At 41.5% G+C, this 15,624-nt stretch overlaps 1 pseudogene; it reads right to left on the bottom strand.

The window, feature by feature from the left end:
- LOC126492095 (FYVE, RhoGEF and PH domain-containing protein 2-like) overlaps window positions 1–1,691 on the bottom strand; it is a 49,831-nt pseudogene extending 48,140 nt beyond the window's left edge.
- Window positions 1,692–15,624: the final 13,933 nt, after the last annotated feature.

The raw sequence follows: 15,624 nt of genomic DNA, 5'->3' as shown, positions 1-15,624 counted from the left end.
GGATACTGAGATTACAGATGTGTATCTCTACTTCTACCACACAATTTTAATCTATCTTATACAATGTATTTTGATTATAATTATGTTTTCCTTCCCCAACATCCTCCAGATTCTGCCCACCCTACTTCACCCCCGTGTGTGTGTGTGTGTGTGTGTGTGTGTGTGTGTGTGAAAGAAATACAGTCGAAAGGGAGGAAAGACATACAGTGAAAAATACAGATCCATGTTCTTTATTACAGGTGGTAAATGCTTATATACCATAGAAAAGATGGAGCATATAAATGGTAAATTAATGATATGCCTCTGAAGAATTCCAATGGAGCCTTCAAATGCTAGAATAAACTGATAGTACAACTTTTTGATTAGTAGTATCCAAACAGTATGTAGGATAAAATATATAACTAAAAAAGACCAGCCTAATATTTTCACCAAAAGTCATAAAACATTGGATTGCAAAATTACATTGGAAGATTCATTAGACTTGCCTAATTTATTCAGAATACAATGAATTATGGAATAATTTTTTTATGGACCTGGAGGCATCCAGATACCTTTGTAAGCAATAGAAACATTTAACCCAATGAGATAGATTCAAACACCATGAAACATGTTCTAGGTATCAAAGCATAGGTGAACAGAAGTTAGGATTTAGTGCTGAACAAAGTCTGAAGTAAAAAAAAAAAAAGCTGACATTGATTTTATGTACTTATTGAGATCTAAATTGGAAAATCAAAAAAGATCAGCCAGAACACAGGTCTTCATGGTACACTGTAATCACAGACAATGGAAGAGTGGGACTATAATGCCTAATGGTAGGTCTTCAAGGAGAGGATTTGGTATTTCTAAGATGGGGTATGAACCGCCATTATCAAAATGAGCTTTGTTCTGCAACTTAGTGATTTATTTTGTGTGTGGCAAATTTTCAGATCATCGTCCTGTCACACAGACAAAGAAATCTGAAGCTCTGTAAAGAATAAAGACCTAAACCTACACAACTGTATACAAACATGACAAAAGAGAAACGAATTTGCTTTCACCTGGCTTTTATCTTCACTTAAAAATACAGACGCACACAAAAGCAGTTCTTTTCTGCCGTCTCATAGAAAAGCTGAATTGTTAAAATCTGATGAGATTAGGGTTCACAGAGAACTATGTTTATAGGAGAAACATAGATGCCAAAATGGTGCTGGAGAGTCTGGAATAGGCTTGGAATTTCTGTTTCTTTTGTCCGACAGCTGCTGTATTAATTAATTCATTATGGAAGAAGTTGGCCATCTGGCTCCAGGGAAATATCTGACTGGCTCCCCATTTCAGTAGAGTCCAAAAGCCACAAATGGTTTAACAGACTTGTTACAAAATGTGTGTAAAAGAATGATATTCCATGCCATGTTTAAAAATAATGAAATTTGCCAGGAGGTGTCATGCCTGGGGACTGGGCTTTCACCTTGGGCCATGTTGGTGTCTGAGGGTCATGCTGCCACTGGGGCCATGCTGATCTGGGTGGCCTGTACCACTACCTGGGGCCATGGTGATATCTGGACCCAGGCTGCACCGAGGACCGTGTCTGAGCCTCTGGTAGGACTGTAGCCAGGGTCTATGTTGAAGTCCATGGCCCATGTTATCACTGAGGGCCGTGTGGATGGCTGGGGTCCAGTCAGCCACCTGAGTCCATGTTGGTGGCTGAGGGCCATGCTACAGTCAAGGCCATACATATCTGAGTGGCTGTACTTCTATCTGATGTCATGGTGATGTCGATGCCAGAGCTGGTGCTGAGGGCCATATCTGGGTCCATGGAACAACTACAGCCACCGTCTGTGTTGATGCTCAAGTTTTCTGTTGCCATTGAAGGCCAAGTGGATTTCCGAGATCTTGGACCATGGTATTGTTCAAGGGTTATAATACCACTGGGGCTGTGCTTATCTGAGTGGCCTACACTGCTACCTGGGGTTATGGGAACATCCAGACCCAGCAGATGCCAAGGACCATGGGTTATTGATAATATAGCTAAGATCTCTATTAAAGTTCAAGGCTTGTCTTGCCACCAAAGGTTACACAGAAACCTGCGTAACATCTGACAGCTCTGGTTTTGTTTGTGTCCCACGGTTATGTCACCAACAGAGTTATCCTGATCTGAGTGGCCCATTGTTGTAATAGGAGCGGCAGGGCTGCATCCCCAGCACCCCGGCCGCTTGGCTAGCTTATTCCAGAAATAACAACACACAAACTGTATTCATTTAAAGACTGCTTGGCCCATTTCTATCTAGCCTCTTCTAGGCTAATTCTCACATATTAATTTAGCCCATTTCTAATAATGTGTGTAAGCACCCCAAGGTGCACTTACCAGGAAGATTCTAGCCTATGTCCATCCTGGGTCGGAGTTGCCTGGGAGAGCAGAGCCTGGCGTCTCTGCTCCAGAGAACAGAGCTGTCGAGTCTCTCCGGGAGCAGAGCAGAGTCTGAGCTCACTTCCTCTTCCTCCCAGCATCCTATTCTGTTTACTCTTCCCACCTATGTTTTAACCTATCAGGGCCAAGGAGTTTCTTTATTGCTTAACCAATGAAATCAACAGATTGATATATGACACTCCCACATCAGCCCATGCTTCCACTCAGAGCCAGAATGTCATCTGAGCCCAGGCTGCTGCCATGGCCTGTGTCTGTGTTGACATTTTTGTAAATGGATGGAACTAGAAAAATCATCCTGAGTGGAGTGACTCAGACCCCCCTCTCCTTATATATATGTGGATATTAGCCTTTAAATGAATGATAACCATATACAATCAATAGACCCAGAGAGGTTAAGTATAAAGGAGAGAACTAGCAGGGACACATGGAGGGAAAAATAGAATAAATTTTAGGGATGGACCGGGGTGATACACAAATTGGAGGATCATATGGAGAGATAATGGGGCATAGTGTTAGAAAATGTAGAGTGAGACAGCTATAATTGAGGGGTATTTGATATTTGAGGGGTGGTATGCAAACATAGTGCAATGGAAAATCCTCAAGATATATGAAAGTGATCCTAATGGGGTCTCCTAATACTGGAGGTAATGGAGTCCCAACTGGCCATCTCTTGTCAACAACTGAGTCTTCCAGTAAGGGAACTGGGTTGTATTCAATTAAATTGTTGGCCAAAAGGTCCCACGAAAGTTTCCAAAGAACCTAGGCTATTGCTAAGACAATGGATTTCTCTCTGCAAATTGTCTGTGGGTCCCCATTGCTGAGGACAACACCCACACAACTCATTTAACTTGGAAAAACTCTTCTGGAGCCTACATGGAGCCTTCAGCTCCTATGTTCTAGTGTCTTTGGTGTAGGAGAATACTTATAGACTGCAGAAAGATAAACGTGGTTGCCAACCTAGTCATAACACTTTTGACCTACAATCTGTCCTCTCTACAAGATATGCTAGGACAGTGGTGGAACAGATCTTGTGGGAATAGCCAATCAATTTCTGATTTGACTTAAGGCCCATTACACTAGATGGAATCTATATATAACACTGTTTGAAGGACGAAGAACCAGAGACTAAGCAACCCAGGCACATAGGATAAACACAAATACTACTTGTCTACAAAAAAAACCCTAATAATAAAATAACTCCTAATGATATTCTTCTATATTCATAGATCAGAGTCTTATTCATCAATCATCAGAGAAACTTCCTCCTGAAGCAGAAGGGAACTGATGCAGAGACCCACAGCCAGACATTATACAGAGAAAGAGAGAGAGAGAGAGAGAGAAAGAGAGAGAGAGAGAGAGAGAGAGAGAGAGAGAGAGAGAGAGAGAGNAGAGAGAGAGAGAGAGAAAGAGAGAGAGAGAGAGAGAGAGAGAGAGAGAGAGAGAGAGAGAGAGAGAGGAGAGAGAGGAGAGAGGAGAGACTTTGAACACACAGCTCTAAATGGGTTGTCTCCATCAAATCCCTCCCCTCAGAACTCAGGGAACCCCGCAGAAGAGGAGGCATAAAGAATGTCAGAGCCAAAGGGGATGGAGAACACTAGGAGAACAAGGCCCTCTGAATCAACTGAGCAAGACTCATATGAACTCACAGGCACTATAGCAGCAAACATGAGGCTTACATGCCTCTGAAGCAGGTTCTCTGCATATGTATTAGAGCTTTTGTTCGTATTTTTATGGAAATCCTGAGATTGTGAACAAGTGAATCTCTGATTCTTGTGCTTATTCCTGTTATTTTCCTTCTGTTGGATTGCCTTGCCCAGTGTTGATGTGATAGTTTTGCTTTTATTTTATTTTATATTTTATTTTATTATGCTTTGTTTTAATCTCTTATAAGCCTGTTCTTTTCTAGTGAGACACAGAAAGGGAATGGACCCAGATGGGAGGGGAGCGAGGAAAGATTGGGAGGAGTAGAGGAAAAGGAAATGGAAATCAGGCTATATTTTATGAGAAAAGAACATGTTTCAATAAGTGAAAACAACGAAAGCAAAACAAACAAAAAACAATTGCCACTTCCTTGGTGCACCTCACTTCCTTTTTCTATTATAAACATATGGTTATATATTTTCTCAATATTTGAAAACTGAGCCAAAGAGAAAATGAAAAACTCACCGTGTTACCGCTCTGAAGAGAAAGATATCTTGGCATGCCGGGTTGGCTTGCCTAGTAAAAATAAAGTAGGGAGCTCCATAGTGACAACTTATCCCGTAGCAGGGGAGAGACAAGTGGTTAGAGCAGACAGAGGAGGAAATATCTGGAGAAGTGCATGGGTCTTAGTAAGAAGGATAGCACAGGTGGTGGGGTCCTGAAGTGTGTTGCAGGGAGTATGCCTACATGGTAGGCAGCTCAAAGGGTGTAGAAGATTCGTTCTTAGAGGTCAGAGATAAGAGGTTTAAGTCATTTGAAGCTATGTAGAGAGAGTGGGTATTGAGCCTGGGTGACATATTTAGTGGGGTTTGATGAGGATGGTAAAGCTGTCACCCTAACCTGACAATAGGGAAACAAGAAGGTGAAGGTCCCTAAAACTTCCATCAGGACTAAGAAAGTTGCCTCAGTATACAGAAGTAGAGAGATGTATTGCCCTGATAGTGCATGTTTTCCTGAGGCTCCCAGCGGAAGATGGCGGTGGTCAGACGAAGGGAACCGGAGCCCCTTCACTCATCTTTGGCCAGATCTAGGAGGTTGGCTGGAGGGCCATCTGGGTTTGATGTTTCTATGCCTCAATGGACATGGGAGTATTCAACACCTCAATGCCCTTCTTGATGGTACCTAGGACATGGTCTGGGTGGTTGATGAGGGATCAGACAGGCCCAGTGACCCTCCTGACTGCATTTGAAACAAGGATCCAGAGGGGTTTGGGCTTTGGGAGGTCTGGAGCCTGGGAAGTTGGTATGGGCAGTTGAAAGGCCTTTGTTAGCATCAGGTAATTTTGTTTTCAGGCTTTTTTCAGGGTTTCTTTTTCTAGATATTTAATTTTAACCGTACTGTCACAAAAACTCTGAGAGAAGCAATAGGTAAAAAGGAGTTGTTTTTCATCTGGGGCCTCAGTATCCTGATTCGTATATTGTAAGAGGGCCTTTGTGAGGCAGTCTAGGAATCAAGATGAGATATCATGTTTATCCTGGATAACCTCCTGGATTTTCTCATATTTTACTTCTTTAAGGGTGACCAACCAGGAGGCAAGTTACAAACTGATCCCTAGCAGGGATCTGGTGTGAGAGGTCCTTCTGTCTATGTGTTGCTCTTATTGGTTAATGACTAAAGAAACTGACTGCCTTGGCCTGTTGATAGGGCAGAACTTAGGTAGGTGGAGAAAACTGGACTGAATGCTGGGAGGAAGAAGGCAGAGTCAAGGAGTTGCCATGGAGCCGCCACCACAGGAGATAGACATGCTGAGACTTTGCTAGTAGGCCACGACCTCGTGGTGATGCACAGATTAATAGGAATGGGTCAAATTAAGATGTAAGAGTTAGCCAATAAGACGTTAGAGCTAATGGCCCAAGCAGTGATTTAATTAATATAGTTTATGTGTAATTTTTACGGTTCTGGGCAGCTGGGATGAACAAGTAGCCCCTCCTCCTATAAGGATGCCCCGTGGAGTATTGTAATTTTTTTTCTGGGTCCTGGTCAGGGACTGCCTCAGCCCTGACTGGGTAGGCAGTCTGTCACTGAGAAGGGAGAAAGGGAAACCGGAGAGGTTGGAGAGGAAGAGAAGGGACTGTGGGTTGAGACTTGTTAGTGTGATCAAAAATAGTGGCAGAATCATCTTGTTCGGGTCTCACAGCTAGGAGGAGTTGTTTTCCTTGGATGACTTATACATGTGGTCACTTTTATCAAGATGGGATTAAGGTCACGAGGCAAAGTCTATCTTTTACAACCCTAGCAAAAATAGCTGTCAGTCACTGGCTACCTCCATTCCAGTGCGGGTAACAGCAGCTAAGGTGGCAACAAGCCACATGTTTCCTTTGAGATTACCTATAAATAGATTTTTAACTATCAGTCCTGGTGCGTCATCACCACACTCAATAGGAATCAGGAGACTCTGTACCTGGTACCAGGGCTTTCATAGGGGTGAGAAGGCAAAAATGAAAACCATGCTCTAGGAGGAGGGGTCTTATCTACTGGAAAGGGTCAGGGAATGTGATCATAAAAGCCATGAGGGCCTAAAGGAGCGATGGGATTAAGGGAAGTTCCAAGGAGAAAGTGGGAAAAGAGGGGCACAGTTGCCTGATTTGGCTTAAAGAAGCTGCAGGATTGCAGCTCAAAGGGTAGGAGATGAGGTCAGGTGAAGATCACCAGCTGTATCCTTAAAGGCCATGGTTGGGCATACCTCTGCCTCCAAGAGTAAAGGGGCACTGGACACTCAGTGATCACTTCTTCTGACTCAGGGAAACATTTACCCTAACCAAAGGGGAAACTTACCTAATTGCTGCTAGTAGATGGGATACTAAACGATCGATGTACCAAAAGGTGAGTGTGTTGTGGGTGGGTTGAAGATGAGGACTAGGATCCCAGTATAGCTTAGACCATGAAGAGAAACTCAGGCACTAGGAGAGCCTGTCCAAGCCACGGAAACAAATGTAAACATTACAACTTGGAGAAAAAGGTATCCTGGCAGTTGGGAGCCAAGGAATAATACAAAGTCATATCACAGAGCAAATTTCACATAAGAGATTTATTGGGAGGGAAAAAAACCAGGAGGGTGGCCACTGCCTCTATTCAAGTAGCAGCAACTGAAGAGGATACAGGGCTTATATAGATCTTCTTGGGAAGTGGGTGGAACTTTTCAGTGTGGAGCTTTCCAGAATGGAGATTGGTGGGAATTAATGTCCAGAAGTTTTATTTTTATTTTTTTTTTTACTCTGTATGGTTGAGACTGGGTTCAGCAGTTAGGGCAGTAGAGTATTCTATGGGCAGAACCTGCAGTTAGAGGTCTTCGGGGGAGGGGCAGGGTCACTTGTGCAGCCTGCGAGGCTTACACCCTGGAAAATATATTGGCAAATTTGCTATTTATTTTAGCCTTTTTTTGTTTGTTTTGTTGGTATTTAAGCCTTCTTATTTTAGACAACTGAAGTGTAAATGCAAACATGTCCTTTAAATATATGTGTGAAATATATACTCATTAATTTGTACCTGTGAGAAACTGACTCCAACATCCCCCATGAAAACCAAATTCTGTGCCTGTTCAAGTTCCTTATTTAAAATGGCATAGTATTTGTAAACAGCCTAGGCATACCCACCTACACATGTCAGTCTTCATATGGTATATGGTAATCTCCATTTCCAGACTGTTCATATTCATTAATACAATGTAAGTGATATGTCAGTATCCATTCTGTATTCTTTAGAATATAATGAAAGAGAAAGGTCTATGCATGTTTTGTGCTGGAAGAAAGCATATTTTTTTTAAATTCACAGGTGATTATGGAAAGTCATCTGCTCAATGTAAAGACTCATTCCTGGGTAGAGGGGATAGCAAATCCTTGAATCTTCCTAACACTTGATATTTTGTTCTCCTCCACAAATTCTAGGGTTGTCTGACATTTAAGCTACAAAGAATCAAGTCAGCCAAGCATTACATTCCCACCTGAATTTGCTAATTCTGTTAATTGGCTTACAGAGTTTTACATGTTAATCAGGTACAGATTAATGGTTTGAAATATATATGAATTTTAGAATGGCTAAATATAGCTAATTAACAAATGTATTACCTCATTATATTTCAAATTTAGTATCACCCTCTCATGTAGCATGGTAATTTGCTACATTTAAACTGTACATTGCTGTTGGACAGAAAGCCACTGCCAACAAGTAGGATTTCAGAGTAAAACTTTGCTATAAAATATTCTTAATAGAAAATAAATGTATGTTAAAACTTTACTTGTTATATGCATGAATAACCTCAAGAATAAAACAATTAGTATATAGATATGATTACATGAGTAAGTGTATAATATGAAAAAATAACATTTGTTAGAATTTTATTTCAGAACATGATGATGAATGTCTGAGAGTTGATAATTTAAAAGACAAAGTAGGAACTTATGGGAAATAAGGAAGAAGAATATAACATTTTGTTTATGGGATGAGAACAGAAGCTTATGCATAAAGAACTCTATGCAAAGTATACCAGATAATATTTCTTCTGCCACAAATAATGTGGATTGCAATCCAGTGAATACTGGATCCACCTGTGTTTATTTTCCATATACTTTATACACCCCAATCCAAAAGGAGTGGGGAAGAAGACAAAAGACTGCTTTACCATGCAAAGGAGTTCATACTTATTCTGTATTTATGTCCTTTGCAAGGTAACTGCACATTGAATGTGCATTTATATATTTCTCTACCTCTCGATTCTAGACTTAGCCATGAACTATAAAAAGTATGACACAAGTAGAATCCTGAATAACACCTGCCCATTGGATTTTGCCTTCTCTTGGTGCTCATGAACATGTAAAGGTGTTTGCTAACAAGCCTTATGACTTGAGTTTAATACCCACAATACACATGGTGGAATTATGGAACTGATTCTGGCAAGCTGTTCTTTGACCTCTGTATATATGTCATGCCATTCCCGTATCCTTTTTCCCAACAAAATTTTAATAAAAACTTAAGGAACAGAATTTTATGATCCATTTATACAATTGGTGAATATATACCCAATGGAATCCAAGTATACAATGGAGATGTCGGCATAATCATGTTTATTGCCTCCTTATTAATAACAAAAAAGTTATGGAATCACCTTAGGGTCCCCCACCAAGGGATAAGATAATAGAGACAATATGATACAGTAGAGATTTATTTAGTCATAAAGAACAACATTATGCCATTTCCAAGAAAACGGACAAAACTTGATGACATGGTATTATGTATATTAAACCAGACTCAGAAAAATACTACATATTTTCCCGTATATGCAGAATTAATGGGAAAAGAGGCTATGCAATATAAGGGAACCCCATAAGAGAGGCAGGAAACATCAGAGCTGGGCAGATAAAGAGATAGTAAACAAGGAGTAGGATACGACAAAAATATGTCATGTTATGTGCATATATGAAAATATCATGATGGAACTCATTATTCTTTATAATCAGCAAATACTAATTAAAATGCCAGTAAACAATTTACTACTTTGAAAATCACTCACTGATCTTCCAAATATTTGTCTTGGTTACCAATTCAACACAGCTTTCAACCTTGAATTTACACACCTAAACCTAGAAAGATAGACAGAGAATGTGTGCAGCGCCCACACCTTTAAAAAAGCAGCCACTTCCCTCTCCTCTCTCTCTTACTTCCTCCTCCGCTTCAGGCGACTAGACTCCTTCCTGATTGCGCAGAGGGCTGCTGTCTGGGATGGTGATCTGTAAGTTTTTTCCCCTTTAAATAAATACCACCTTATTAATCATAATTCCAAACTGCTGTGGGATTGTTTGTGACTTACGCCTTCATTGAACTTTCCTTTTTCCCTTCATAAAGCTGTGATTTTTAAGAGATAAGTGAGACACGTCCATTTCAGGAGAAGGACATGAACTATGCAATCTCTACACAAACCTCATTGAACAAACATCAAGGGACTTCCCTTGATGATTATCCATGAGGATCTTGTAGAATAGTATTAAATAAAGTAATTGTTGAAAGTATGGCATCAAGAATCTTAAGAAGTCTGGAAAATGAGTTCTCTTCCCTATAAATGTTCCTACTTCCATGAAAAGGTAGTGTATACCTCAGTCCCTATCTTCCCATATGATATCGTTAAAAATTCCAAAGACTTTTTAACTAAGTTTTAATGTTTAATTACATTTATACATGCATATCTGCCTATCTGTATTAAGGGCATAAATGAGGACAGTGCCTGCAGAGGTCAGGAGTGCTGAAGGTGTAGGCAGTTTTGTGCTGCCCAATGTCAAGGGATGAGAACCAAACCCAGGCCCTCAGGAAGAGAAGTACATGTTCTTTTATTATGATTTATTTTTATTTATTAATTAGTTTTCCAGCTTGATTATAGTTCCCCCTCCCTCTCCCATCTCCTTCCAGTCCCTCGCACTAAACATCCCTCTCCCTCCCACCCCCATCCACTCCTCCTTATTTCTCCTTAGAGAAGGGCAGGACTCCCTTGTATCACCCAGCCATGGTATATCAAGTTGCAGTAGGACTAGGCACCTCCTCTTCTATTGATGCTGGATGAGGCAAGCCAATAGGAGTAAAGGGTCCCAAACGCATTAAACAGAGTCAGAGTCCCGAAAGTCAGTAAACAGAGGCCCCTACTTCCACTGTGAGGAGTACCCACTAGAAGATCAAGCTACACAACTGTAACATATATGCAGAGAGCCTAGGTCAGTCCCATGCAGGCTTCCTGGTTGGTAGTTCAGTTTCCGTGAGGCCTGGGAGCCAGTTTAGTTGATTTTTGTGGTGTTCTTGATCCCTCTGGCTCTCGTAATCTTTCCCACCACTCTTCCACAGGATTCCCCATGGTGTGCCCAAGGGTTGGCTGAGAAGTACATGTTCTTAAACTACTGGGGCATCTCTATCCAGCCTTTTCTTTCTTTCTTTCTTTCTTTCTTTCTTTCTTTCTTTCTTTCTTTCTTTCTTCCTTCCTTCCTTCCTTCCTTCCTTCCTTTCTTTCTTTCTTTCTTTCTTTCTTTCTTTCTTTCTTTCCTATCCAGCCTTGTAGCTAAGGATTGCAACTACAAGTTTATTTGACTTGCTTTCTTCTGTGAATCTTGTGACCCTAACAAAAATTTTTCATTTTAAACTACACTACTAACATATTCTCAGCTTATATGTAAAGGAATTATTTTTGTTGTGTTTATTGAGGTAAGGGAGGAGGAAAGTTTTTAAAAAGAACTGTATTTTAGCTTGAGGCTTAAGGTTTGATTTCTGTTTCATTATTATTATTTTCTGAGCAGGGTTTCATTTAGCTCAAAGTCAGTCTGAAGCTCTCTGTGTGAACTGTGGTCTTGAACTCTTGAGCCTCCTTGCTCTGTCTCTACAGTGATGTGGGAGTGTCATATATCAATCTGTTGATTTCATTGGCTGAGCAATAAAGAAACTGCTTGGCCCTGATAGGTTAAAGCATTGGTGGGAGGAATAAACAGAATAGGATCTGGGCGGAAGAGGAAGTGAGGTCAGACTCTGCTCTGCTTCCGGAGAGACGCCATGCTCAGCCCTCCCAGGTAGATGCAATAGATCTGTGCTCTGAGGCAGATGCACGCAATGAAGCTCCTCCAACCCACGATGGACTTAGGCTAGAATCTTCCCGGTAAGTGCACCTTGGGGTGCTTACACACATCATTAGAAATGGGCTAGTCCAGGTGCAAGAATTAGCCTGTAAGGGCTAGAGTTCATGGGCCAAGCAGTTCTTAAATGAACACAGTTTGTGTGTTGTTATTTCGGGCATGAGCTAGCGAAGCGGCCGGGGTGTTGGGGACGCAGCCCCGCCGCTCCTTATTACAACACTACAGGGTTGGGATTACTGGTGTAGACTACCATACGCTGAGATTTTTTTTCCTTTCTTTTATTGAAAGAAAAAAAAAAAAGAAATTCCCGCCTCCTCCCAGCCTCCCATTTCCCTCCGTCTCCTCCCACTCTTCTCCTCCTCCCCCCACTCCTCTCCCCCTCCCTCTCCAGTCTGAAGAGCAGTCCGGGTTCCCTGCCCTGTGGAAAGTCCACGGTCCTCCCCCCTCCATCCAAGTCTATGAAGGTGAACATCCAAACTGGCTAGGCTCCCACAAAGCCAGAACATGAAGTAGGATCAAAACCCAGTGCCATTGTCTTTGGCTTCTCATCAGCCCTCATTGTCAGCCACAGTCAGAGTCCGGTTTTATCCCATGCTTTTTCAGTCACAGTCCAGCTGGCCTTGGTGAGCTCCCAATAGATCAGCCCCACTGTCTCAGTGGGTGGGTGCACCCCTCGTGGTCGTGACTTCCTTGCTCATGTTCTCCCTCCTTCTGCTCCTCCTTGGGACATTGGGAGCTCAGTCCGATGCTCCAGTGTGGGTCTCTGTCTCTATCTCCATCCATCATCAGATTAAGGTTCTATGGTGTTATGCAAGATATTCATCAGTATGGCTATAGGATAGGGTCATTTCAGGTTCCCTATCCTCAGTTGCCCAAGGAGCTAACTGGGGACATCGCCCTGGGAACCTGGGAGCCCCTCTAGCACCAAGTCTCTTGCCAACCCCAAAACACCAATGATAGCCTTTGCTGGAGACGCTGAGATATTGAATGCTCTCCAAACCCACCAATGCCTTTCCACGAAATAAAATCCCCATTATTTCTACTGAAGAAGAATTTCTCTTTTCATTGAGCTCTATATCCTGAAAGAAAGCTGGCCCTCCTTCTTAAAGAAGCCCTCGATTATTCATAGCCACTAAATAATGGCATGTTGGGGACTGTGAGGTGCCCTCCCCTTTATACTAGAATATTGACTGGTTTGATCTTGAGCAACCACAGCTTCTGTGAGATTATGAGTGTGGTGGTTCTATCATGTCCAGAAGACACTGGTTCTCTCTGATTCTTCTAATCTGACTCTGACAGTCATTCCACCCCTCTTCCATGATCATCTCTAAGCCTTGAGGATGAATTCATAGAGCTATTTTATTTGAGGCTGAGCACTTCACTGATACTAACTCTGCATCTTCATCAGTTGTGCTTTTCTGCTTTAAACACTGTATCCTACACAATGAAACTTCTTTAATAAAGTCTGAGTGCTGCACTAATCGACTGATAATGAAGATACAAATTTAGAGGGCAGTTTGATTTTATGTTCATTTATGAAAACAGTAGTAGTAGATTTATCTTTGGGACCTTTGAGCTCCCAGACCTGGCCAGATTTACAGATCCAGAAAGACAACTGTTGCATGGTCTTACTCATGTGGGATTTTAGCACTGAATCTTTAGAATAGTGTGTTTACCTTGGAGCACTGGCTGAAGACAGGAAATTAGAAAAGTGTCCTTGATGGAAGGGGGTTGTTCCAACAGATGCTGACTCAGGAATGAGATGGGACCTGGGCTTCACTGCTAAAGACCTCTTGGGGTGATTTGAAGGCAAAGGCCCCCATAAGCTCACAGGGAGAGGCACTATTTGGAGCTGTAGCCTTCTGGGAGTAGGTGTGTCCTTCCTGGAGGAAGTGTATCAATTGAGGTGGGCTTTGGGTTTTCAAAACTAGGCCCAGTGGCAGTTTCTCTTCCTGCTGTCTGCCAATCCAAATTTAGAATTATTGGCTTCCTGCTCTGGCACGCTGTCTGCCTGGATGCTGCCATAATCCCATCATGATAATAATGGACTAACAAGCCGGCCCCACTTAAAATTTTCCCTTTAAAAGAGTTGCTGTGGTCATGGAGTCTTGTTAAAGCAATAGAAACCCTAACTAAGACATCTACCCTAACAGTATGTCCCATAAGACCAGGGAATATCCCTCAACTGAGGCAAGTATGAAGGAAATTCCCTGTGATTTTGCTGACTTAAAGATTCACAGTGTCCAAATTGTCTTCTTTATGGACCATGACACTGTTAAGTAGCTTCTGAGGACTGAAATCAACCTAGTATTCTACTTATTTAATATTTTAGTGGTGTGATGTATATACAAATGCTATTAAATGAGTTTGCATTGGATAAACATTTAGCATTAAGTCTTTGCACACTAGAGCCAACATATTTGTATTCTGTACTGAGAATGGAAGTTTTCTTTCCTCCTGCTATGATAAAATGGGCTTGTTCTTCAAATCCTTTCCCATGCTATTATTATTACTTCTTTCTTACTGGGTTTTACATGGAGTAAGATAGACTTCAGTCTGAGAAATTTTCTAACGGAAAAATGGGAACGTAAAGATGATACTCTCCTTTTGGTACTGCTATCCTCCACATGGTCATAAATAGCAGCAACTCCTGACATCCAGGCTTTGTAACTAGGTTTCCGAGTCTCAGCTCTGTCAACAACATCATCAATTGCTTTTATAACATTTCCTTCTGAAGCCTTCTTTGTGCCACTCTATGTCTCTTTTCTTCCCAGAGTATCTTCACCCAAAAGACATCTTTCAGGAACCCCATTTAGTCTCCGGCTAAATCCAAAAGTGAAGATGTCCATGCTCTTGTCCCATCTCACACCAACAGAGAAGATAATCTGATTCCAGGGGCTGTATCATCTCTCCTCCTTAGAGTAAGAAGGACTGGGATTTCTTCCTAACAAAGTTAACAGGGATATTGTTGTTTCAGAGTTTGCTGACAGGCTGAAGATTTATCCTCTATGCTCTTTCTCCTGACTGCTAAGAGAATTGCAGGCTTGGAATCTGCTGTGCCTCTGGGTCACTTGGTAATTTAAAATTGATGACTTGGAAAGAGAATCGAGATAAAGACAGTGCCCTGGGACATGCCTTTTTATAGCAAGGTATTGTAATTTGGGGGATGAGGATAATGATTTCACACAACTCTTAACAAAAAGAAAAACAGTGGTTGGGGGATGGAGTTTGATCAATGACTTAATCAGTTGGGCTCTCATGACAACCCCTTTCTGAGCACAGAGACAAAGAGGTGTAATTTACTGATTAGAAAAGGGGTGCATGAAGTGCTAATTAAAAGCATACAAGTACTATAGTGTGTGACTTCATTTCACAATGCTCAAAGTCAGACAAAAATGAATCTATGGTACTAAGAGTCAAAGCAGATATTACCTTAAGATTAGGGTTAGTCACTAAAAAGTGACATGCAGGGAGCTTCTGGAGTGCTGAGAGCATTCCAGTTCTTCAATATGTTGCTTGAGTGTGTTCATTTTGGGAAAGTTCATTTGTCTACATATTTTTAAGATGTGTGCATTTTTCCTTGTATTCTATATTTGATTAAAATTTGCTGCTATGTCCCCAACACACATAAATACTCTTTGAATCATGCTGTCTACTTAGGAATAAATCACAAGACCCAGTAATCACTGTTTGCAATTGTATTTGCAAGTCGGTTGCTCAGCAAAAGGATGGATTTCCACCCTTCTCCAAAATTCACGTTTTTTCATCACACTTTATGGCTGTGTATGTGTTAGCCCTCTTTCTGATCTTAATAGCTTTGCTTTGATTGTGCTTAATGCTGTAAAAGCCATTACTTGGGAGAAGCTGTAGCCTTAATAGGCTTCTTTATCTTCTTGACAAATTGTAGCTTGGATACATGTT

Source organism: Alexandromys fortis, unplaced genomic scaffold (assembly GCF_014885135.2).
Source record: "Alexandromys fortis isolate MF-2015 unplaced genomic scaffold, M_Fortis_MF-2015_v1.1 scaffold_265, whole genome shotgun sequence".
NCBI classification, from domain to species: domain Eukaryota; kingdom Metazoa; phylum Chordata; class Mammalia; order Rodentia; family Cricetidae; genus Alexandromys; species Alexandromys fortis.
This window is presented reverse-complemented; position numbering and strand designations above follow the sequence as displayed.